The sequence below is a fragment of the Lissotriton vulgaris genome, chromosome 1_1 (assembly GCF_964263255.1).
Source record: "Lissotriton vulgaris chromosome 1_1, aLisVul1.2, whole genome shotgun sequence".
Taxonomy (NCBI): Eukaryota; Metazoa; Chordata; class Amphibia; order Caudata; family Salamandridae; genus Lissotriton; species Lissotriton vulgaris.
The window spans coordinates 295,332,231-295,355,760 of record NC_141685.1 but is presented as its reverse complement, the minus strand read 5'-3'; the positions used below and the strand labels follow the sequence as shown (position 1 = coordinate 295,355,760).

Genomic DNA, 23,530 nt, shown 5'->3' with positions numbered 1-23,530 from the left:
ACCTCGGGTGGCACTTGGCCGGCCGGGTGCAGAGGTGCTTTTCAGCGTTGGGTGTCCAATGTTATCATATGGGGGGGGGAAATGTACAGCATATGGGTACTTCACAGCGACTTGCGGGGCAAATTTCTAGGACGTATGGTGAGTATGGGGCAAGGTCTAAGGCCACATCGACAGGTCCCTCAAGAGGCTCTGAGGCATCTCGGTTACAGAGTTGTGATACAGCGTCGGGAGCCCCATTCACTACAATGAGGAAGGGTCAGGTTGCAAAAGGATGCAAGCTGGGACTAGGAGACCAGTCAGGCTGAACCAACAAGGGAGCTCAGGTCTCACGATGCTCAGAGACTTAGGGACACCTTTGGTCCTCTTTTCCTAGGACCAAGGAAACCGGGTGCAGAGGGGTTCTGAGGCATCAGGTTTTCATTACCCGAGACATTCGCAGTAGAGAGGGGCCAGCACAAAGAGGCTGCAAGCGGCGTCGGTGAGTCCACTGTGGGCAAACCCAAGGGTGGTTTTGTCTCTAGAGGGTCAGGGGACCACGCTGGCACCCTTGGCATACTTCAAATCGAGCTATGGGGCATGGGTGCAGTGGTGCTTTAAGATGTTGGTCTGGAGTCCTTACAGTTCTTTTGGAGTGCCTGAAGGATGCAGGGAAGCAGATCCGCTACTCCACGGGAATTCCTGGGTTTTTACTGAAGGCAGGCAGTCCTCCCAAGCTTTTGGAGGCAGAGGACGAGATGAGTTTAGCTCAACTGGCAGGAACAGCAGAAAGGCTGGCAGGGATGGCACCATGCCAGTTGATTCTTTCGAAGTCCTTGCTTATCACAGCTTTTCTGTGTCCTCCTTCTTTGGTCGATTCAGAAAAGGGGGTGGTAATGGACAGAGTTTCTGAATTAAGCAGAATACTTCTACCCAGTCAACAGATCAGGGCTTGATCCATCACCGTTTTTTAGCTCACTGCACCATCCCAGCTCAGAACCTGGCTACATGCAAATTAGTCTGTCCCTGGCCCAGTGCATCATGGGAACAGGGTAGACCAAAGTACCAAGCCAATTCTTTTACTGGAAAGGAAACAAGCTTCCGGGGAATGGTTATTGGCATAACAGCCGTCTTCGGCCCGGCTTGCTTGAATCCTGATGGTGCAGTGAGCAAGGGACTCACATGTGAGCATAAACTTCCATGCTTGTGGTGGACAAAACGATTCAGAAAAGGGGGTGGTGATGGACGGAGTTTCTGAATTAAGCAGAATACTCCTACCCAGTAACAGATCAGGGCTTGACCCATCACCGTTTTTTAGCTCACTGCACCATCCCAGCTCAGAACCTGGCTCCATGCAAATTAGTCTGTCCCTGGCCCAGTGCATCATGGGAACAGGGCAGACCAAACTACCAAGCCAATTCTTTTACTGGAAAGGAAACAAGCTTCGGGGGACCGGTTTCTGGCATAACAGCCGTCTTCGGCCCGGCTTGCTTGAATCCTGATGGTGCAGTGAGCAATGGACTCACATCTGAGCATACCCTTCCACGCTTGTGGTGGACAAAACGATTCAGAAAAGGGGGTGGTGATGGACAGAGTTTCTGAATTAAGCAGAATACTCCTACCCAGTCAACAGATCAGGGCTTGATCCATCACCGTTTTTTAGCTCACTGCACCATCCCAGCTCAGAACCTGGCTACATGCAAATTAGTCTGTCCCTGGCCCAGTGCATCATGGGAACAGGGCAGACCAAACTACCAAGCCAATTCTTTTACTGGAAAGGAAACAAGCTTCGGGGGACCGGTTTCTGGCATTACAGCCGTCTTCGGCCCGGCTTGCTTGAATCCTGATGGTGCAGTGAACAAGGGACTCACATCTGAGCATACCCTTCCACGCTTGTGGTGGACAAAACGATTCAGAAAAGGGGGTGGTGAGGGACAGAGTTTCTGAATTAAGCAGAATACTCCTACCCAGTCAACAGATCAGGGCTTGATCCATCACCGCTTTTTAGCTCACTGCACCATCCCAGCTCAGAACTTGGCTACATGCAAATTAGTCTGTCCCTGGCCCAGTGCATCATGGGAACAGGGCAGACCAAACTACCAAGCCAATTCTTTTACTGGAAAGGAAACAAGCTTCCGGGGACCGGTTTCTGGCATTACAGCCGTCTTCGGCCCGGCTTGCTTGAATCCTGATGGTGCAGTGAGCAAGGGACTCACATCTGTGCATACCCTTCCACGCTTGTGGTGGACAAAACGATTCAGAAAAGGGGGTGGTGATGGACAGAGTTTCTGAATTAAGCAGAATACTCCTACCCAGTCAACAGATCAGGGCTTGATCCATCACCGTTTTTTAGCTCACTGCACCATCCCAGCTCAGATCCTTCTTTGGTCAGCAGGAACGTATAGTTCCTTGCCTGTCGGTGTAGTTTTACAGCTTGAAGACTTTCTGGATTCACTATGCTGTGCATTATTCCGCCATCTAGTGGTTGGGGCCGGAATTGTTTTTTTTTCGTGGCCCATACCACTGTTTGTTGTCCTTTGTGACATCAACGTGCTTCCTCCGGAAGCTCCCACCTTGGTCGCCATCTTTGGATTCTTTTTTCTTGTCTTGTGTTATTCTTGTTTTTCCTCTTATTTTCTAAAGTCTTTTTCAGTTTTAATCCCTTTCCTCCGGTCTCATCTTTCTTGCAGAGGAGGGTGGGTTCGCTAGTGAATCCAAAAAGTCTTCAAGCTGCAAAACTACACCGACAGGCAAACTGTACGTTTTGCAGCGTGAATCTTTCTGGATTCACTATGCTGTGCACAGACTTTGTAGCGGTTTGTCCTTATTGTGGTGGCTGGGTTGAAGATGAGCACTGATTACTGAATCTGTGTTGTAAGACTTTTTGTCCCCCTTGAGCTTCTTTGTTGATTTGGATATCTACACAGTAGTTAGTGCTTAGTAAACGTGTACACTGAAGACCATGTTGCAGCTTGGCAAATGTCTTAAACTGGTGTGTTAGCTAGAAACGCAATTATTGCTCCTTTCTTCCTTGTTGAGTGAGCACAAGCTGCTCCTTGTAACAGTTGTCCTGCTTGCTTGTGGCATAGTAGTATGGTTTGTGCAAACCACCGTGCAATGGTATTTTTGGTAACTGGTCGTCATAAAAAACTGCTGGCGAAGGAAACAAAGAGCTGCGTTGTCTTTCTGCACTCCTTTGTCCTTTCTATATAGTACATAACAGCCCTCCTGGCGTCCGGTGTGTGCAGCGCCCTTTCTGTGCATGTGGTTGGTTTTTGGGAAAAAAAAGTATTTGGATTGTTTGGTTGATGTGGAACATCTGCCTGCTGAGTCTGTCTGCTTCCACATTGTCCTTCCCTGGGAGATGTATTGCTAGTAGGCCTATTTTTAGTGGGATGGCCTATGTCCATATTTCCTGTGCTAGCCCTGATAGTGCTACTGATTGTGTTCCTCCCTGTTTGTTGATGTAGAACATTGTTGTCGTGTTGTCTGCATCAATACCCTGTTTATGTACAGCTCCTTCTGAAAAGCTTCGAAGGCTAGGAACACAGTTTTTAGTTCCAGGTAGTTGATGTGCTTGACAGCATCCTGCTGCGACCCCTCACCTTGAGCTTGTTCATGTGCGCACTTCACCACAGCTGGGAGGCGTCCGTCGTGATGGTCACTGTTGGAGTTGGTTGTGTGAATGGTTTCCCCTGTGATATGTTTTCCTTGTTCCATCATACTATTTCCTGATGCACTGCATGCTTAACAACCACTAGATCTTCCCAACTCCCTGTTGCCTGTAACCATTGCTACTGTATCTATTCCTGGAAGGGCCTCATGTGGAGTAGAATATTTGAGACCAGGTGAATGCATGACGCCATCATTCCCATCAGCTTGCTCACCGTCATCACTGTCAGAACTTGCCCCTTGCGGTAAAGATGTGTTTCCTTCAGTATAGCAAATGTTCTCTACCTGCTGGGGAACACTTTGGCCTGTATGGTGTCGATCTCCGCCCCTAAGAATATCTTGATCTGTTCCGGTTCTGTTGACGATTTTTTCCAATGGATTGAGAAACTCAGCTGGGTCAGTGTTTGTATGACCTGCTGGATGTGTTGTTTGCAGTGGCTGTACGAACTTGCCTTTACGAGCCAGTCGTCGAGATGGGGGTATACGTGTATTCTCTACCTTCGTAGGTGTGCTGCGACATCTGCTAGGCATTTGTAAACACCCTTGGTGCGGATTTGAGCCCGAAGGCCAGTACTGTGAACTGGTAGTGAGTTTGGTTGATCACAAACCTTAGTAGACGTTTGTGCTTGTGGTTGATGGGGATGTGTAAGTACGCGCCCTATAAAGCTATAGCTGCCATGTAACCCCCCTGTTGTATTTCTGGTGTTACCTCTTGTAGGGAAGTTATTTTGATTCTTTGAGTCCTTATGAATTTTTTCATAACCTTAGATCTAGAATAGGTCTTAGTGTTTGGTCCACCTTTGGCACGAGGAAGTAAGTGGAGTAAGTTCCTTTGGTTGTGGGGCACAATCTCTATGACCTCCTTGCTGAGCAGTTCCTGCGCCTCTAGTTGCAAGAGCGAAAGTTCTTTTGCTGAGTGTGCCTTGTTTCTTGGTTTTCTGTTTAAAGGTTGTTTTTCTAGCTCTATACAGCATCCGTATTGTATGATGTTTAGTATCCATTTGCCTGTTTTGACCTTCTTCCATTCCTGGATGAAGTCCCTTATTCTTGGTGTTGTGTGTTCGAGGTACTGTTTGTTGTGGAAAGCCTGGTCTTTGTTTTTCTGTATGTCCTTCTGCCCACCACGAGGTGTTGTTAGGGTGGAAGTTTGCTTTATTTTGGTCACTTGTGAGTAAGCTGCTGGCCTCCTCTCCGTGTCTGGCCCGTCCATTTGAGAGCCCTCGAAAGGACTGGCCTCGGGCTGGTACTGCCAGTTCTGCTGCTGTTGTCCCTGCTGTTGCTGGAACTGGTTGTTCCCTTGGGTGCTTTGCTGGAACGTTTGGTGCGATATAGTAGGCACATTGCTACCCCTACCACCTGGTCTTCTAGCTGGTGTACCCCTTCCCATCCCTCTGAACTGCAGCGCTCCCATCTTGCTGTCTCGTTGTCCTTTTTGAGCTGGGTTAACTTGTTGTCAACTGGTGTGCCAAACAGTTGTTCACCGTTAAAAGGTGTGTTCAGGATGGTGTTCTGCACCTCCGACTTGAAGCCTGATATTCTAAGCCATGCATGTCTTCTCTCGGGCACTCCGATCATCATTTGTGTGCTCAACGTGTCCGCAGCATCCAAGGCCGATTTTAAATATGTATTTGCCATGTTCTTGCTTTCCTCTACAAGGTGAGCTACCATTTGTTGGTACTGTTCTGGTAGATGCTTCAGAAGTTGCCCCATTTCCTCCCAGTGCTGATATGCGTGCCTGTTGATCAGGGCGTTGGAGTTTGCGATGCGCCATTGAATTGCCGCACTCCGTTCTACCTTCCTTCCTACGCGGTCCAATCCTTCTACTCTCCTTGTCTGGAGGTGATCCGCATTTGTGGGTACATTGGCCCTTTTCCTAGCCATTGCTGTGATAAAGGAATTGGCTGGCACTGACCCCTGGGTGTAAGCAGGTTCCTTTGAGGAATGCTCATACTTTTTCTCAGTTCTTGGAATTCCTGCTTTGCATACTGCTGGTTCTTTAAAGGCATCCCTTCCCTGGTCCAGCACACTAGGGAGCATGGGCAGGAACTGGCTCCTGGTTTGTTGAAGCAGCAGAGTTTCCAGGAGGAAACATGCCTTGGGCTTCTCTTCCTCCAGTTTCACCCCATATGTCTGTGCAGCCTTTTGGACGACCAAATTGTAGATTCCTATGTCGTCTGGCGGGGAAGGCCTCGAAGGGTAGGTGTGTACTCCTTCTTCCGACAATTCAGCGCCTAGGTCATGCCACCCCAAGTCTTGTGCCTCCGAGGACGTCGAGTCCCTGTATGTCTGTTGATCCTCGTCGTCTTCACCCTCAAAATAATATACTTCCTCCTCCTGTTCTTCGACCGGTTCAGGCGTTTTCGGCAGTTCAGCGTCCTTGTCGTCTCTTTCGACTTCGAGCGCGGGCTTCGGCGGGATGGTGTACTGGCTCATCCTTGCGTCAGGATGCTCGCCATTTCTGCCTCGAGCCTCCTCTTCTTCCTTTTCATCTCTGTGGCCTGTTCGGCGTCAAGAGATTGTGCGCTTCACTTTGAGGTCGTCGACATCGTAGTAGTTGTTGGCCCTTCTTTCCTCGGCGCCGAGGTGTCCTTTTCAAGGGCATCCATCGACGACCATGATTTTTTGAGGGCTTTCGCCATCTGGGAGTCCTTTTTGAAGGATCCCCTGAGCTGCTTGTCTTTGGATGCTGTTGCTGAGAGTTTTGGCGGCAATGTTCCCTTTGAGGACTTTGCTTCACTCCTACGAGTGTCGCTCAAGGACTTCGCTTCACCCTTTTGAGTGTTGCTCGAGTGTCTGGGGGTCGACGCCTCTTACCTCCTTTGACGTCTTCTTTGGGACTTCGACGACCGTGCAGTCCTCCGGTCCCTCTGCGATGTTGTCCTCCTCTCCACTGGATAGGCCCATGTCTCAGAGAGATGGAGGTGGCCCCTGCCCCTGCATGGTGTGGTTCGCCTTTCTCTGCCTCTCTCTTACTCTGAGGGTTTTGGGTGTGAATGCTGAGCAAGCGTTGCAGTCCTTGCTGTTGTGTTCGAGCGGCAGGTAGAGTTTACAGACTCTATGCTGGTCCTTCTGGGTGTATTTATGGGGACAACTGGTGCAAAACTTGAAAGGTGTTTTGTCCATTCCGTCGCTCAGGGAGCCCCCTGCGAGCGCATTCTCCGTTGAACATCGAGATCTTGGTTGAAAACCTTCTCCCTCGTTGTCCCGGTTACCTGACCTGTAGCCGGGTGTCTTGAAAAATTTGAATTTCGTCGATTTTCTTCTATTTCCGTTGATTCTTTATCCAAAAACTCTAGAGCTCTTCGATAACGATCCAGACCCAACGGCTGAAAAAAGAATCTAAAGATGGCGACCAAGGTGTGAGCTTCCGGAGGAAGCACGTTGATGTCACGAAGGACACCAAATGGTGGTTTGTCCACGCCCACCTGGGCCACGAAAAAAAAAAAGAAGAGCAAAAAGACTACAATTCCAGAACGAACCACTAGATGGCGGAATAATGCACAGCATAGTGAATCCAGAAAGATTCACGCTGTAAAATCGAATTTCCTGGTGCCAGGGGCTTCCCTAAATACTAAATTTAGGCGTGTTAGGGGAGAGTAGGGTAGTAACCAATAGGCTACTTACCCTGGGGTCCCTATATCCCTATATGACCACTTCCTTTGGGAAGTTGGCATAACTCTGTCCTGGAGGTCCTAATTCTGTCGTCACCAAGATGGCAGAATTTTAAATCTAGTATCCACATCTGGTAGCCTTCCTTAGGGCTGGAACTAGCCCTAGCCTCTCTGTCAACTGATTTGTCTGCCTGGCCAGGTGCCAAATGTGCCCTGATCAGGGATGTTGGCATCCCCTCACCTCTGAGGGAAGCCAGTTTTGCATACCAAAAGCGGTGGACTTTTTAAAGCTCCCTGCCTTGGAATGCTAATTTACAGGTCATTCTCTTGGAAGGGGGTATTAACACCTCCTGGCAGAGGAGGCGTTGTTCCTGACCTGCTGAGAGCACATGCCATCACCCATGGGGGTCAGAAACTTGTCTATCATGGAAAGTTTGTCAGAACCAGTAAGCCAGCACACTTGTAGTTGGTAGGTTTTCTGGGGGGTACCTCTAAGGTGCCCTCTAGGTGAATGTATTAATACATCCATCACTGGAATCATTGTGAGTTTATAATACAATATTTTTGATACCAAACATCTTTGATTTCAGTGAAGTCATCATGTAGCTGGGGAACTCGTTTTTGACCTGTGTCCAGCACATACACGTATAATTGCTTCCCTGGTCACTTTTACTGGCAGCATTTGAACTGGCCAGCACAGGGACAAATCTGCTCATGCAGTTATGCCCACATATGTAGTATAGTTCACCCTGCCTTAGGGCTGTAAGGCCTGCTGTAGCAGTGACTTACCTACATTGCATGCAGTGTCTGCAGGTATGGCATACAGGGATGTGTGCCATGTTGTGTTTTAACTTTTGTCTACACCAAGACTGGGAGTCGGCCTGGGTTTGGTGAGGGGTCCCTTACGGTGCAGCAGCCTTTAGGGACCCCTCTTTAGTACCCCATGCCCAAAGTAACAGTGGGGGTGACCATGCCAAAAAGGGGCCCTTTCCTAAACTGGACTTCTCTGATCCCTCAAGAAGCAGGTACGTTTCCTGATGGCCAAACTGAACACTCTTGTAGCCAAAGCTTTTCCCTCGAAAACAGGAGCAACCAAATTAGGATCACCTGCCACCGATTTTCACATAAATGCACCGTCCATTTGCATTAATGCTTCTGGTGATTCAAAATTCTGTGACTATTTGATCCTACGATGGTGCCTTCATAGAAGGCCAACAAAATAGGAGCTGGCCAAGTAGACCGAATGTAGAAAGAGACAGTGAAACTAATTCCATCATTAAAATTAGTGCTGATCTATTTGCAGCACATTAAAACAAGCATTAGAAATGCAATCGGGCTCGGATTTATTTGAGTTTGAGCTAATGGCATTGTAAATGCCAATGTCTTTTTGCCATGTGTTATGGAGTGTGTGCATGTGGTGTGTAGTGGAAGTATGTTGGTTGAATTGTAATTTTACCAATGGTGGCATGCTGTGCTTTATATGAATATGTTTAAAAGTAAAGTGTACCATACTGCGATTGCTTGGTGGAAAAGTGCACTGCCGGCTGGAGGTGTGTGTGCCTGGTGGAAGGGTGCACTGACGACTGACGGCTGGTGGGTGTGTGCTTGGTAAAAGCGTGCACAGATGGATGATGGTTGTTGGTGTTTGTGCATGGTGAAAGCATTCATTGACGGCTGGGGGTGTGTTGTTGTGTGTGTTGTTTTCTATGTGCTGGTGAGTGTGTGGTGGTGAGTGTGTGGTGGTGAGTCTGTGGGGGTGAGCCTGGGGAGTGAGTGTGTTGGTGAGTGTGTTGTGTTGAGTGGTGACAAGTGTGTGGTGTTGAGAGACTGAGGTGTGTGGTTTGTGTGTGCGTTATGTGTGTGTGGTGTTTTCTGCACACTCACACACTGCCCCTACACATTCACACACTGCTCACCCGCACACTCCCAATGTCACCCTGCATAGTCACACACTGTTTACCCTGCACACTCATTCTGCACACTCACACAATGTGCACCCTGACACACTGTCTCTGCAGTCACTCTGCACGCATTGCCACTCTGCACGCACTGCCACTCTGCACGCACTGCCACTCTGCACGCACTGCCACTCTGCACGCACTGCCACTCTGCACTCACTCTGCACTCACTCTGCACTCACTCTACTGTCACTCTGCACTCCCTGTCACTCTGCACTCACTGTCACTCTGCACTCACTGTCACTCTGCACTCACTGTCACTCTGCACTCACTGTCACTCTGCACTCGCGGCGGAATTAAAGCGGCTGAAAAGCCGAGAAATTAAAACAGTCAAATGTAAAATAAAAGCGCGACCAGGTTGCGCAGATCAAGCGTTAAGCAGCGTTTTTTAAAATATGCAAATTATCCTTAGGAACCGCAGCGCTTACCTTTCAGGGAGAGCGCCCTGGCCAGTCTGTCTTAAATGGCCTCCTGTGAGCCTATCGCGTCAGGCAGCAGCTAGCCTGCTAACAAAAATGTCTGCCGCAGCCGGCACTACCTCACCCAAGATGTCCCCTCACAAGCAGAAGCAGCTAAAGTGCCGCTGTAACAGCGGTGAGATTCAACAATTATTGTGCTAGCAATGTCCTACCATGCCCCGTTTACCCCCACATAGACGCGGCGGAATTAAAGCGGCTGAAAAGCCGAGAAATTAAAATAGTCAAATGTAAAATAAAAGCGCAACCAGGTTGCGCAGATCAAGCGTTAAGCAGCGTTTTTTAAAATATGCAAATTATCCTTAGGAACCGCAGCGCTTACCTTTCAGATATGTTACCTTTCAGGTATGTTAAAATCAATAGGCCTTTAATTATAGATTGTTATTGCAACTGTGCTGTAGATGGGTATTGCGTTATGTGGATCCTCAAAGATTACTGTGGTATGCTTGGGTTTTTGTTCCCGCCTCCGATTTCCTCTTATATGTCCTGTGCGTAGAAGATTTGTACTTTGATAATCTTTGTTAACCCTGTAAGGAGGGGCTATATATTTTCTGTCAAGTGTAATTTTGTGTATGTTTATAATTTCCTGAACTAAATTGTGCCTACTTCTAATTTTATGACTTTTTACTTGATGGTTACCTTGTAGAAAAGTCTGTGCTCATTGTCATAGCCCTGAATTGATTATGGTGATGAGCCTATAATATAGGGTATATGCCTGATTGCTTCATTAGGAAAGGTCAAGTCAGATAACATAGGTTCCATCTGATTATTATACAAAATTACAACAAAGGAAGTACGATGGCCATATTTATTGGGGAGTTGTGTAATACAGATCAAAGTCAATAAATGTGCAGTTGTTTACTTGGCCTTGTAACACTGAAAACAAGGAAATAAAATGAACTGAGATACCAGCAAAATGAAAAGAGTCTGAGAAGATTTTGCATTAAAGATTTGTTGAGCTTGGGAATAGCAGTTTGTCATCAACACCAATGGATATTAAATCAGAAAGGTGAGAGTGTACCCTTATTACTAAAGGGGGCTGGCTACGATGTTATTTTGCATGTGTGTCACTTGTTATGCACAGCTTTGATAATAAAGATTTGAGAAACAGTTTGTATTCGCTACCAGTAGAGGACAACAAATCCTATTCAATGGAACTAGGAAATAGTCCATAACATAGCAGTAATAAATAATACTCTTTTTGCTAGCAGACCACGAGCATGGCACAGTATTTGGGTGAACCTTTTAATGCTGCAGGTTTATTTCATTTCTCATAAATCCATCACACATCAACATGTTAATAATTCTGGAAATGCTTGTCCTTTCACGAGCAGAAAGGTGAACTCAGAAAAGAATGTGTTACAGATATGAACTATTTTAGAGCAACTTACAAATGGCATGGATTTAGGCATTCCCATACAATTAACTGTCATTTTACAAGATGGATTCGACTTAGATTTAAAAAGGCAAGCACTTCTAGAATGTTTACCGAAAGTAATCGCACTGTGTGTCTGTTAAGTGGAGTCACTTAATTCAGAGCAGATATGCTTAGACTGTGTTAGCCACTGCCCCGTGTTAGCTTATGCAGTCTTTCCTTCCTCTCTGAAGCGTTACAACAGAGCTGGGAGTAGGTCGACATTTTTTTAATGCGTCATACGTTATCACTGGCTGTGCAAACAGCCCTGTCAGAGACAATCTGACGCATGTCAGTGTGGCGACTGACGAAATGCTCAAACGTGAAATTCATAGCAGCAAAATCAATAGCGCACTCGTGGACTGCGAAAATGCCCCCTTGCTCGCCAGGCAAAGCTCCGTTCTTCCCCAGTCCAAGGCGGCTGTGTCCCAGACGGACTAGGTTCATGCTCAAACCGCGGAGCCATCACCGCTCTCTTTCACATTAAGCAAAACAGATAACAATATCCTTCGTTACCACGCAGTAGAAACAATCTTTGAACTGCAAAACACTATCTAAATTCGAAGCTTATGAATTTATACCACACCTAAAAGCAGAGCAGGACGTGAGGAGTTTACGTCGCGAGACTTACCAGGAGACAGGCAATTTAAATGCCGACATTGCAGCAATTGCATGACAAGCAGCTGGGCGCTGCTGAATGGTGAATGCGCCCGGCCATCTGGATTCACTTACGGAGGCACCCTGACAGCTCCTAATTATAATTAATGTACTTCTTTGCGCGCACACGAACGAAAAATGCCAAACATGGCCGACCAAAACGACATTTAGCCTATCACTTCAAGCCTATTAAAAAGACACCACAGAGAAGACGAATCACTGGCCACATGACATAACACACTAAGGAATGTGTGGAATGTGTCTCGCCAAAGCCCTAGGAGATACCTTTTTTTTTTTCTTTAACAATACGGCTCGAAACTCCGCCCACTTCTGACGAAGTGGCGCAGGCCTCGCCCTAAAAACATTATGGCCCTATCCTTCAGAAGCCCTTGTTCTCAATACGTCATGACTACCAATCTCTATACAATTGAGGGACGAGATGCTCATCTACAGTACTCAATATGTCCAAGAGCTACTAGCAATTTTACTATCTAACCTAGAATGGAGGTTTCCAAACTTCGAGGAGAACTTGTCAATCTACTATCTAAACAAACAATGGGGCACAAATATACTGCTTCTATTCCAATAATCTCAAATTCTACCACAATAAGTAATTAACAACATAATGATCTTCTCAACTGTGCAACTGTGGTGAAAAGTTCAATGGGTAGGTGGATACCATCTGCAGATCCATAAACAGCTGCCATGAGGAAGATTGCTATCAAACAGCTAGGAGTGGTGCTCATGCAGTGTGCCGAGTCTCAACTGGATCTTTTCAAGAACCTAAACCACAAGAAATCCCAATATTTTGCCCACAGATAAGGGTAAGCAGAGACAAGAGGAACAATCCCTTTATATGATGTGGTGTGGAATGGTCGCTTACACCTTTGTACACTTTCTGCTAGGCCATAAGATAATTAACAAAATGAACAAGTTACTTACCTTCGCTAATGAGGTATCTGTAAGAGACAAGCATTAGTTATAGATTCCTTACCTTAGAATTAACCCTAGGTGTCAGACTCGATCTGGAAAATTCTTCTGTAGCAGTACACCTGCACGTCGGTAGGTGGCGTCGGTCGACTTATTGTCAGTCGTCCTGGTCGCCAGTATGACGTTGCGGTGTCAGTTCTGTCACGACTTTCCCCGCCAGAAGCGCAGAGACATGCAAGACACTGACCACTGATGCACAAAACTAGGGCCCTGGAAGGGAGTCCCTACCCTAGAAGTCAGTTTGTAGAATGGGGAGGATTGGTGGGGCGGTAAGGAATCTATAACTAATGTATGTCTCTTACAGATACATTGTTACTGAAGGTAAGTAACGTGTTCACCTGTAAGTGACCATTAGTTATAGATTTCTTACCTTAGAATAGATACCCCAGCAATGCCAACCCAGGAGGTGGTTCTGCAAACTAAGTTCACACCAGAAATTCCTGGAGAACAGAACAGCAAAAAAGCTCTCTCTCCGGACGTGGCTATCCAGGCAGTAATGTTTTGTGAATGTGTGCAGGGATGCCAACATGGTTGCCTGGTAGATGTCAATCAATGGAACTCCACGTCCCAAAGCAGTAGAAGCTGCCGTCGCCCTGGTGGAGTGGGAGCGCAATCCTACTGGAGGTTCCTTTTTCACCAAATAGCAGATTTTAATGAATAGGACAACCCATCGAGAGAAGGTACGTTTGTGCACGGCCCGACCTTTCCTGGCGCCCACATAACCCATACGGAGTTGATAGTCCACCCAGAAATCTTTAGTGCGGTCAAGGTAGAAGGACAGCACACGTTTTGGGTCCAGACGGTGGAGTCTCTCCTCCTCTTTGGAAGGGTGCGGAGGTGGGAAGAAAGTGGGCAATGTGATGGCCTGACCTATGTGGAAAGAGGTAACCACTTTGGGTAGAAAAGAGGGCTAAGTGCGAAGGACCACTTTGTCCGGATGAACTGCAAGAAAAGGAGGGTTGGAGGAAAGAGCCTGAAGCTCACTCACCCTGCAAGAAGATGTGATGGTAAGCAGGAAAGTGGTCTTCAAGGTAAAAAGATGGAGAGTACAATTATGTAGTGGCTCGAAGGGAGCACACATGAGTAAAGTAAGAAGATTCAAGTCCCACTGGGGCATTAGGAAAGGAGAGTGAGGAAAGAGATGAGTAATGCCCTTTAGAAATCTATTTACAGACGGAGACTTGAAAAGAGAAGGCTGATCAGGAAGGCACAGACAGGCATAGATGGCTGAAAGGTAGCCTTTAAGAGTGCCCAGAGCAGGGCCCTGCTGGGCCAAAGATAGAACGAAGAGGAGAACCGCTGAAAGAGGGGCAGAAAGCGGATACACTGCTTTTGCTGTGCACCATGCCACAAATGTATTCCATGTACAGGCATATACTATTTTAGTGGAGGGATGCCTGGCTGCCAATATGACATTACAAACTTCCTGAGGAAGGTTGAAAGCTGTCAACTATCACTGCTCAATCTCCACGGATGGAAGTGTAGGCTGGACAGGTTTGGGTGGATAACTGTCCCCGGCTGATGTGACAGAAGATCCTCCCAAAGTGGTAGTTGTATCAAAGGAAGAGCTCGGGTTACCAGACTCTTTGTGCCAAGTCCGGAGCCACAAGAATAACATGGGCCCGGTTGCCCTTGATCTTCTTCAGCACTCTGGGCAGAAGTGGTACAGGTGGAAAAGCGTACAGGAAGCAGCGATTCAAACTTGTGACAAAAAGCGTTGCCGAGCGAGTGACGCCTTGGTAACTCCAACGAGCAGAATTGATGACATTGCGCGTTCTCTTCGATGACGGAACAGATCTAACCTAGGCTCTCCCCACTGCCGAAAGAGATCTTGCACCACCGCCCGGTGAAGAAACCATTCGCGATCCATCGTGCACCAGTGGCTGAGTTTGTCCGCCCTGGCGTTCAGTGAACTTGCCAGGTGTTGATCCACCAGGGATATGCCCTAATGTTCCAGCCATGTCCAAAGGCGAAGAGCCTCTTGACATATGGTCCACGACCCCACCCTACCCCGCCCTGCTTGTTGCAGTACCACATGGCAGCGGTTTTGTTTGTGAACACCTGCAGTAGCCTTCCCTGGATGGAGGGTAGAGAGGCTTTCAATGTCAAACAGATCGCTCAAACCTAAAACAGGTTGATGTGGAGTCTAGACTGGAGACCACAGCCCTCTAATCTCCACCTCTCCCAGATGGTCGCCCCATCCCAGGAGTGACGCATCTGTCACTGCTGTCAGATCTGGTTGGGGAAGAGAAAGGTCTGCCACTAAACCAATTGCTGTTCGATAACCACCACTGCAGATCTTTCGCAGTTCCATCCGCGATCTGGACCACATCGGAGAGATTCCCCTGATGCTGTGCCCACTGGAAATTCAGGCCCCACTGCAGAGCCTGCCTATGCCAACAGGCATGTGTCACCAGCAGGATGCAGGAGGCCATGAGGCCAAGCAGCCTCAGAGTCAGTCGCACCGAAACCTAGGATAGAGGTTGAAACATCGATATCATAGCCTGAATGTCCTGGACTCGCCGTTAGGGAGGACAGGCCAGAAACTGCACTGTGTCCAGAACAGCTTCGATAAATGGGAGTGTCTGAGAGGGAGTCAGGTGTGACTTTGGCACATTGAGAGCGAACCCCAGCGAATGCAGGAAGTCTGCCATAGTCTGGAGGTGGGAGACAACAGCCTGTGGCGAACCCACCTTCAACAGACAGTCAATCGAGATGGGGAAGACTGGCAGCCCTGATCTCTGCAGATGAGCTGCAACCCCTGCCATCACCTTGATGAAAACCTGATGGGCGCTCGTAAGGCCAAAAGGGAGCACAGCGAACTGGAAGTGCTTGTGGTGCACCCTAAACTGCAGGTAATGCCAGTGGGCTAGCAGGATGGGAATATGGAAACATGCGTCCCGCAAGTCAAATTCTACCATCCAGTACACGGGCCGGTAGGAGCCGTGGCCACGCAGAGGCTGGACGGGTAAAGACGTGGCTGTAGGCTTCTTCCGTGGCTACAAAAGGAGCAAAAAGCAGATTGAGGGTGAACAGGGGTTATGAAAAGGTGCAATGACCTGGCCGTAGCCCTGATATCCTTAAAGCGCTCCAGCGCCAAATCCACCTGCTTTCCGGAGACGGGAGCCATCAAAGGGCATGCCCATAAGAGAGGATTGGACATCCCCGAAATGCCAGTCGTTCTCACCCAGGCCACCATCAACAACACCGGTCTGCCCAGTGAGTCGGTACTGTCCAGTCCACAGCGTATTGCGAACTTCGCTGCAGCTCTCTCTTTGGCAACAGCATGAGAAAATATGATCCATGCCTCCTCCTGGACCGATGACAGCACCTGCACAATGTATCCCACAGGGTGTGAGAATAGCGGCCAAAAGGCAAGTGGTGTTCACAGAATGCAATGCCAGGATGGCGAAAGAGATTATCTTCTTCCCCAAAGCATCCAATCTCTTGGATTCTCTGTCCAGGGGTGCAGCAGGGAATGCACTAGGATTTTCATGGGAGGTAGAGGATTGGACCACCAAGCTCCTTAGGGTAGGGTGTTGGGTGAGGAAGTTTGGGTCGACTGGAGCTGGCGGTGGCGGCAGCCAATTGTCCTATTCACAGGAGGACCTGGGTTAGGATTGGACCAGGTTCTAAAGTAGGACGTCCATGCGGGCTTTGTTGAGTGGGAGTAGCGGTTTGGAGGGGGACACTCCTGGTTGCACCTCTGTTAAGACGTTTGTCTTGACTGTCACTGAGGGTAGACCAAGTACAAGGCCCTCAGCCACCCTTCGCACCGCAACAGCAAAGGAGGCTCCCTCCTCCATAGCCACGGTAGGGGAAGAAGTGTCCAGGCCACTGGCTTCACCCAAATCTTCACACCAGTCTATACTGCCTTCATCATACAGCTGGTATTCCCTCAGGCTCCAGGGACCCCTCTCATTCCTCTGCGAGTCAAAGCCTGTAAGATTAGGGGCTCAGGCCTGGGTGGCACGGTGCAAGTTGGCACTAGAGCCAGCATCAGACTATGCCCCTCCGCTTCCATGTCAGTGATGAGACTAGGGACCACTGCTGGGGAAGGCTGACATGGCATGACCCATGCGGAACCTGATACATCTCCGGATCCATGGGGCCTGACTGCTGCCGGGGCCAGAGTCTCTATCATGGATCCAGTAGGAGCCCCTTCTGGACCTGTGAGGCACAAAGGCATGCCGGATGGAATGGGTTGTACAAATAGGAGGTGCATAGCCTCAAAAAACACCTCTATTTGAGCGGGGTCGAACTGGCTCCCAGAGAAGCGGGAATCCTAGAGTTGGCCCAGGCGCTGGCCAAACAGCTGAGCCAGGCCTCGAGGGATGATCCCTAGTCTCATTGGTCGACAGATGGGGCAAAGTCAAACACCACTCAGACTGCACTACCCAAACGGCTCGATGACATGAAGTGCAACAACGACTTTGGGCTCCGCGACCGCTAGCCGGACCTTTCTCACGATCGTCATGGCATCGCACGTCGAGCCACCAGGAGCTTGAGGAATCATTTCCTCAAAGCCTTTGGGTGCATGGGGCGGCATTCAGAACAGGCCTTTCGGTCATGTTCCTGTTCGAGGCACCACAAGTCAACAAGGTGCAGGTCCTTCACTGACATCTGTTGGTAACAGGCGCCACAGGACTTGAAGCTAGCCTTCTTGGAGGGTATCTCTGCCACACCAGAGGTAAGACCCCAAAAGACTTAGACAAAATGTTGAAAAACAATAGTCAAAAGATGACTGAGGGGTTTGTCTTCCAGGATCTGCACTGACTGGAGCGAAAAGAACTGATGCCAGCGTGGTGCCCATATAAGCACTGTGAATGGCATTTCTAGCACGTGTGAATCCACGTGGACCGAACGACTGCCGGAGTACAGCTTACGAAAAATTTCGGGATCCAGTCTGACACCTGGGGAGAATTCTAAGGTAAGGAATCTGCGGCTAGAGGTCTCTATCAGATTGTGTTATCCATGCAACCTCACCAACACTCAATCATACCAGCTATTGTTTGCTAAAACAGGTGTTAAAAACTATTATTTGAGAAATTACCTTGAAACAATATCAAGGTTTTGATGGACTTACAACTGAACTTTGCTATTTCCCCAATATATTACTAAGGATTTCCTGATGGTCCCTTTCAAGAGGTTTTTATGAAAACGAATAATAATTCTGTTTGATGCCATCCACAATCTGAACTAGAAAATCTTTCTTGAAAAGCTATTTTGATGTTGGCCTCACACATTTTCCAGTCGAGTCTGAGAGATGCAGCTTTTACCATTAAATAACATTGTCTTCATTTTTAAGACGTTTGTGTACCATCCAAAGGCTCTCCACACACTTTAAGCTGGTTGTAGGTAATTTTATTGAAAAACAATTTTGTTGAATACCGTTACTGAGAAACCAGTTCACCTAAACTGTTTAATGCAAATTTTCAGAATGAAAGCCATTTACTATTTTTATAGAAACCAATTCATAGAATGTCTCTTTGTTCAAGACAGGCTTTTACATGCCTATTTTTAAAAATGTAAATACAATGGTTGCAGGTCTTTCTTTCAGAAACTGTTTTGTCAGAGGTGTTTATTTCAGTGCTTTACTTCAGGGTACATGATTTCAGATTAAATTTTACATTGTCAAACAATTACTTTGGTTGCTTTTAATTCGCGAACCCCTCAACACCCCTAAACACCATCCATTCCTGGCCCCTAAAATCCCCTAGACCCCATCAATACCTGCCCCTTAAAAACCCTTCACCACACCTAAACTACACCCATTCCTGAACCCTAAAAGCATTTTCTATCCCTAAATGTCACCCATCGCAGAAACCTAAAAACCCCTCACTGCACTTAAACTCCACCCATCCCTGACCCCTAAACTACACCTATCCCTGAACTTTATAAGACATTTCTATCCCTACACTGAACAGATCACTGAAGTGTTAACCCCTTTGTACCCGTAAACTCCCATTACTGAAACCTAAAAAACCCTTTCTATCCCTAAACAGAACTTGAAAAATCCGAAAATTTTTACTAGTCCTGCAGGTCTAGTACCTTGGAAAATCCCCTTGACCCAACTGCAACCTACTTGACCTCCGTCTCTGAAAACGGAGCAAAAGTGACAAGTTAACAAGATTTAAGGCCATCTTTATTGCTCAGTCCTTTTGTGACCAATAAAAATGCCTTTAAATCTGGTTATCTTGTCACTTTTGCTCTCTTTTCAGAGACGGAGGACAAAAGTTAGTTTGTCTTCCTACTCACCAGAAAGGGCGAGTAGGACCTAAAAATAGCTTGTTCTCATCAATTCTCCCTCGCAAATGCGAGCGGGCGAGTGGATTTGTCGAGCCCTGCTAAACCACCTCACAACCTTGACCCCTAAAAATCCCTCACCACACCCTAACTCCACCCATCCCTGAACCCGAAAAATAACCCTCACCTTTATTAAAAACCACCCATCGATGACCCCTAAAAACCACTCACTACCACTAAAGTCTAACGATCCCATAACCCTAAAAACTACTTTCTACATCTAAACTTCACTCATCCCTGAATCCATATAACTCCTCACCACCCTAAACTCCAATTAATCCTGAACCTTAAAAACTTTATACTACCTCTATACTTTACCCATCACTGAACCCTAAAACACCCTCAACACCCCAGCACTATATCCAATGCTGAACCATAAAAACACCCCACATCCTTACGCTCCATGCATCCGTAAACCTTAAAAACGCCTCACCTCGCCAAAACGTCATCTATTTATCACACCTAGGGAAAAAAACTTCACCACCCCTAAACTCCACCATTTACTGAACCATAAAAAACCCTTTCTGTGCCTGAACTCCACCCCTTTGACCCCTAAAACACCCTTATCTCTAAACATTACCCAACCCTGAACCCAGAAATCCCTCACTAATCCTGGGCTCCACCCAAGTTTAATGTAATTTTGGATGTTTCCTTAAAATTATTTTTCCTTTAAAATGTTTCCTTTAATTTTTGATGCATTTGTATTTCCTTAAAATTGGTTTTCCATGATTTGGATTCCTCCAATGTGGTTTCTCAGTTATCGTTTTTCCATTAATTCACATACATCACTTTCAGCTCAACAAGCCTGTGTGTTTTTTCCATATCCACCCACTTCCGATGAGTGAGTGATTTCTTGAGATTTACTTGATGTCCAATGTTGCTTCAAATTCTACACCCATAGAACCAAGGACCTCCATTCTTTAGGTGAGGAAATTGTTGACTTTGGCCTATCTAAAAAAGCAAGCGTTTAACAAAACAAGACATAGCCAGAGGGATATCAGCCTGTATAACTTTTTCCCAAGCAAAAGACATGTGTCCACTCAACCTAGTGAGCTGCACATTTTCAGTAAGTTGCTTGTGTATAAGGCAGTCCAATATGCAGGTATTCTGTTGCGAGATATCTGTAGGGCATCTACTTGAAAAAGCTGGTTCAACTTCACCAAGCACTATTGCCTTGACATATGATAAATAAAAGAATCCACTGTTGGTCAGGCTGTGCTTCAGATCCTGCCTAATTATGATCAGTGTTTCCCACTTTTCATCTAATGCTTCTATAACTATTAGCACACAAATATGAAAGAGCCACTGCTGGAAAACAAAAGTTTCTGTAAAGATCAAATATCTAGCATTCGCATCTGTCAGATTCAGAGCACATTCACCTGACAGGCAGACTTTTGGGCAGCTTACAATGAGGTGCACTTGCTACTGAAGAAATAAGTTGATTTTAGTTGCCAAAAGAAGAATGTTATTTTAGACAGTGAAGAAATACAATAACCCCCTGCCTGAATCTTCAATCCTGCACACACGTGCAATGCCATTAACCTCTTTATCAGTGGAAAAACCACAATCCGACAGCAAAACAGACAATAACAGGTCTAACCCAACCCCAACACCCACACTCCACTAACACCCAGTGCTGCATATCAAAGTGGTAATCCTTCAAACTCCTGTGCTTTGCAAATGTTTTGGATACTCTCAACTCCCACAAAGCCACCTCTTGAAAACATGATGTTTTATCTTCTTGCATTATAAAAGTTCTCTTCAGAGAAGCTATCTCCCGCATACCCACCACTAACAAGGCATTCGTCTCAAAAGGTATCTTTCCAAGAACTCAAAAAAAGGCTAGATCCTCCGAGTCCCGAAGAAACCGACATGAAAACATGATGCCCTCGACAGCTAACACCTATCCTTTATCGGCAAATTCACTTAAAAAGTAGTCTAAAATGAGTGCCAACCATCTCCTATATGACCACCAATCCGAATTCAGATCATGCTGCAGTATAATCAATCAATCAAGTGTTTGTTAAGCGCGACTACTCACCCGTAAGGGTCTAAAGGCGCTAGGGGTGGGGGGGGTCGCAGGTTCCAGTCCATCAAGGAGGGGGATCCGTCGAAGAGCCAGGTTTTGAGGTTTCTTGCGAAGATGGGGAGCGATGTTATCTGTCTGAGGTGGAGCAGAAAGTCATTCCAGGCTCTGGCGGCGCGGAAGGAGAAGGAGCAGCCTCCCGATCTGGTCTTTCTGGTGCGGGGGACCAGGGTGTAGAAGAGCTGGGCTGAGTAGGGTCCTTTGGGGTGCGTGGAATTTGAGTCGGCTGTTCAGGTATGCTGGTCTGGTGTCGTGGAGGGCCTTGTGAGCGTGGGTTAGCATCTTGAAGGTGACTCTAGTCAGTGGAGTGTGCGCAGGTGCTGGGACATGTGGCAGTATCTAGGCAGGTTGAGGACCAGTCTGCGGCGGCGTTTTGGATATTCTGTAGCATGCGGGTGAGGTTTTTGTTTATTTCGGCATAGACTCATTGCCGTAGTCGAGCCTGCTGGGGACCAGGGCGTAAGTGACGGTCTTTCTGTGTTCGAGGGGGATCCATTTGAAGGTCTTACATGGGAGGCGGAGGGTGTGGAAGCAGGACGACGAGATGGAGTTGATCTAGGGGTCCATTTTGAGCTCTGAGTCCAGGATGATTCCCAGGTTGGTTGCGTGGTCCGTGGGGGTGGGCGGGCTTCCGAGGGCCACATGGTGTTGTTCCAGGTGTCGGGTTTGGGCCCATGATGAGTACTTCCGTTTTGTTATTGTTTAGTTGTAGGCAGCTGTTTTTCATCCATTTGGCGACTGCTTCCATGCCTTCTCGAAAGTTGTGTCTGGCGGTGTTGAGTTCGTTGGATAGAGAGAGGATGAGCTGGGTGTCATCTGCGTATGACACAATGTTGAGTCCGTAGGTTCTGATGATGGGGCGAGCGGAGCCATGTAGACGTTGAAGAGCGTAGGGCTGAGGGAGGACCCCTGGGGTACTCCGCAGGTGGTAGGTGTAGGTTCCGAGAGGAAATGGGGGAGTCTGACCTGCTGCGTTCTGCCGGAGAGAGGAAGGAGCGGATCAGTCGATTGCCTTGTCTTGGATCAGTGCGTCGTGGAGTCTGCGTATTAGGGTGCGGTGAGAGACGGTGTTGAATACCGCTGAGAGAGCGAGGAGGATGAGGGCTGCTGTTTCTCCTTTGTCCAATGAGGTACGGATATCGTCTGTTGCGGAAAGGAGGGCGGCTCCGTACTGTGTTTTTTTTCTGAAGCCGGATTGGGAGGAGTCGAGGATGTTGTGCTCTTCGATGAATGTGGCGAGTTGGCTGTTGATGGCTTTCTCTATTACTTTCGCTGGGAACTTGAACAGGGAGATGGGTCTGTAGTTTTTGAGGTCGGTGAGGTCCGCCAAGGGTTTCTTCAGGAGGGGGTTGATCTCAGCGTGTTTCCAGTCAGCGAACGAGGCGGTTGCCAGGGAGCGGTTGATGGTGTGGCAGAGCATGGGTGCGATGGTGTCGGCTGCTCTGTTGAAAATGTGGTGAGGCAGGGATTCGTGGGGGCCCCGGAGTGGATTGACTTAATCGTCTTCGGTGGTGAGGGCTGTCTAAGTGTCGATCGCTGGCTTCAGGGTGTTGGGGGTGGTTGGTGAGGGTTCAGTGTGTTGGTTGTCTTTGTCAAAGTTGTCGTACATGCTCTTGATTTTGTGGTGGAAAAATGTGCCGAGTTTGTCGCAGAGGTCTTGTGAGGGAGGGATGTTGGTGGACTCGCTGGTGTGTAGAGTTCTTTGCGGTTGTGTGCATGAGTGGAGATTCTGTCTTCAATCGCTTTTTTCCTCGTTTTTCTGATGAGTTGGTGGTGTATTTGGTATTCCTCCAGGCCTTTTCGAGGAGACGGCAAGTGCGTCTGGACTCTCGAAGTTCGGTGGTGAACCATCTAGCTTTCTTGGCGTGGATGTTGTTGTTTTTCTTGAGATGGGCTGTGGTGTTGGGGCTGTCGGAGATCCATCTGTGCAGGGTTTGGGCTGCGGTGTTGGGGTAGTCGTTTTCCGCGATGGTTGGGGTGGAGTTGCTGAGTGATGTGGTTAGCTGGTCGTCAGTGAGTCTGGTCCAGTTTCTTTGTGGGAGCAGGTGCAGGTACTGGTGTCTGTGGATGGTGGGTGTTCTGAAGGTGAAGTGGACGCATCAATGGCCACACCATGGGAGTTTTGTGGTGTGGCTGAAGGTGTGAAGAGGAGGTCGAGGGTGTGTTCTGCTGAGATCGTGGGTTTGGTCACGATCTGGCAGAGTCCAATGTTGTGGAGGTTGTCCAGAAGGGATGTGGTGCTGGGGTCTAGTTGGTTGTAGAGGTGGAAGTTGAGGTCTCCCAGTAGGGAGTAGTTGGTGGACGCAATGGCATGAGGGAGATGATGTCCGTGATGGAGTTGGCGAAAAGTCTGCGGGGTCGGTAGATGAGGGTTCCTCCTAGGG

General features: G+C 47.8%; 1 protein-coding gene across 7 annotated transcripts in view; it reads right to left on the bottom strand.

Moving 5' to 3' along the window:
* The window catches only part of LOC147747076 (microtubule-associated serine/threonine-protein kinase 2-like), a 1,134,689-nt gene that overhangs the window by 5,688 nt on the left and 1,105,471 nt on the right, over window positions 1-23,530 (bottom strand). The gene's annotated exons all lie outside the window — the stretch shown is intronic.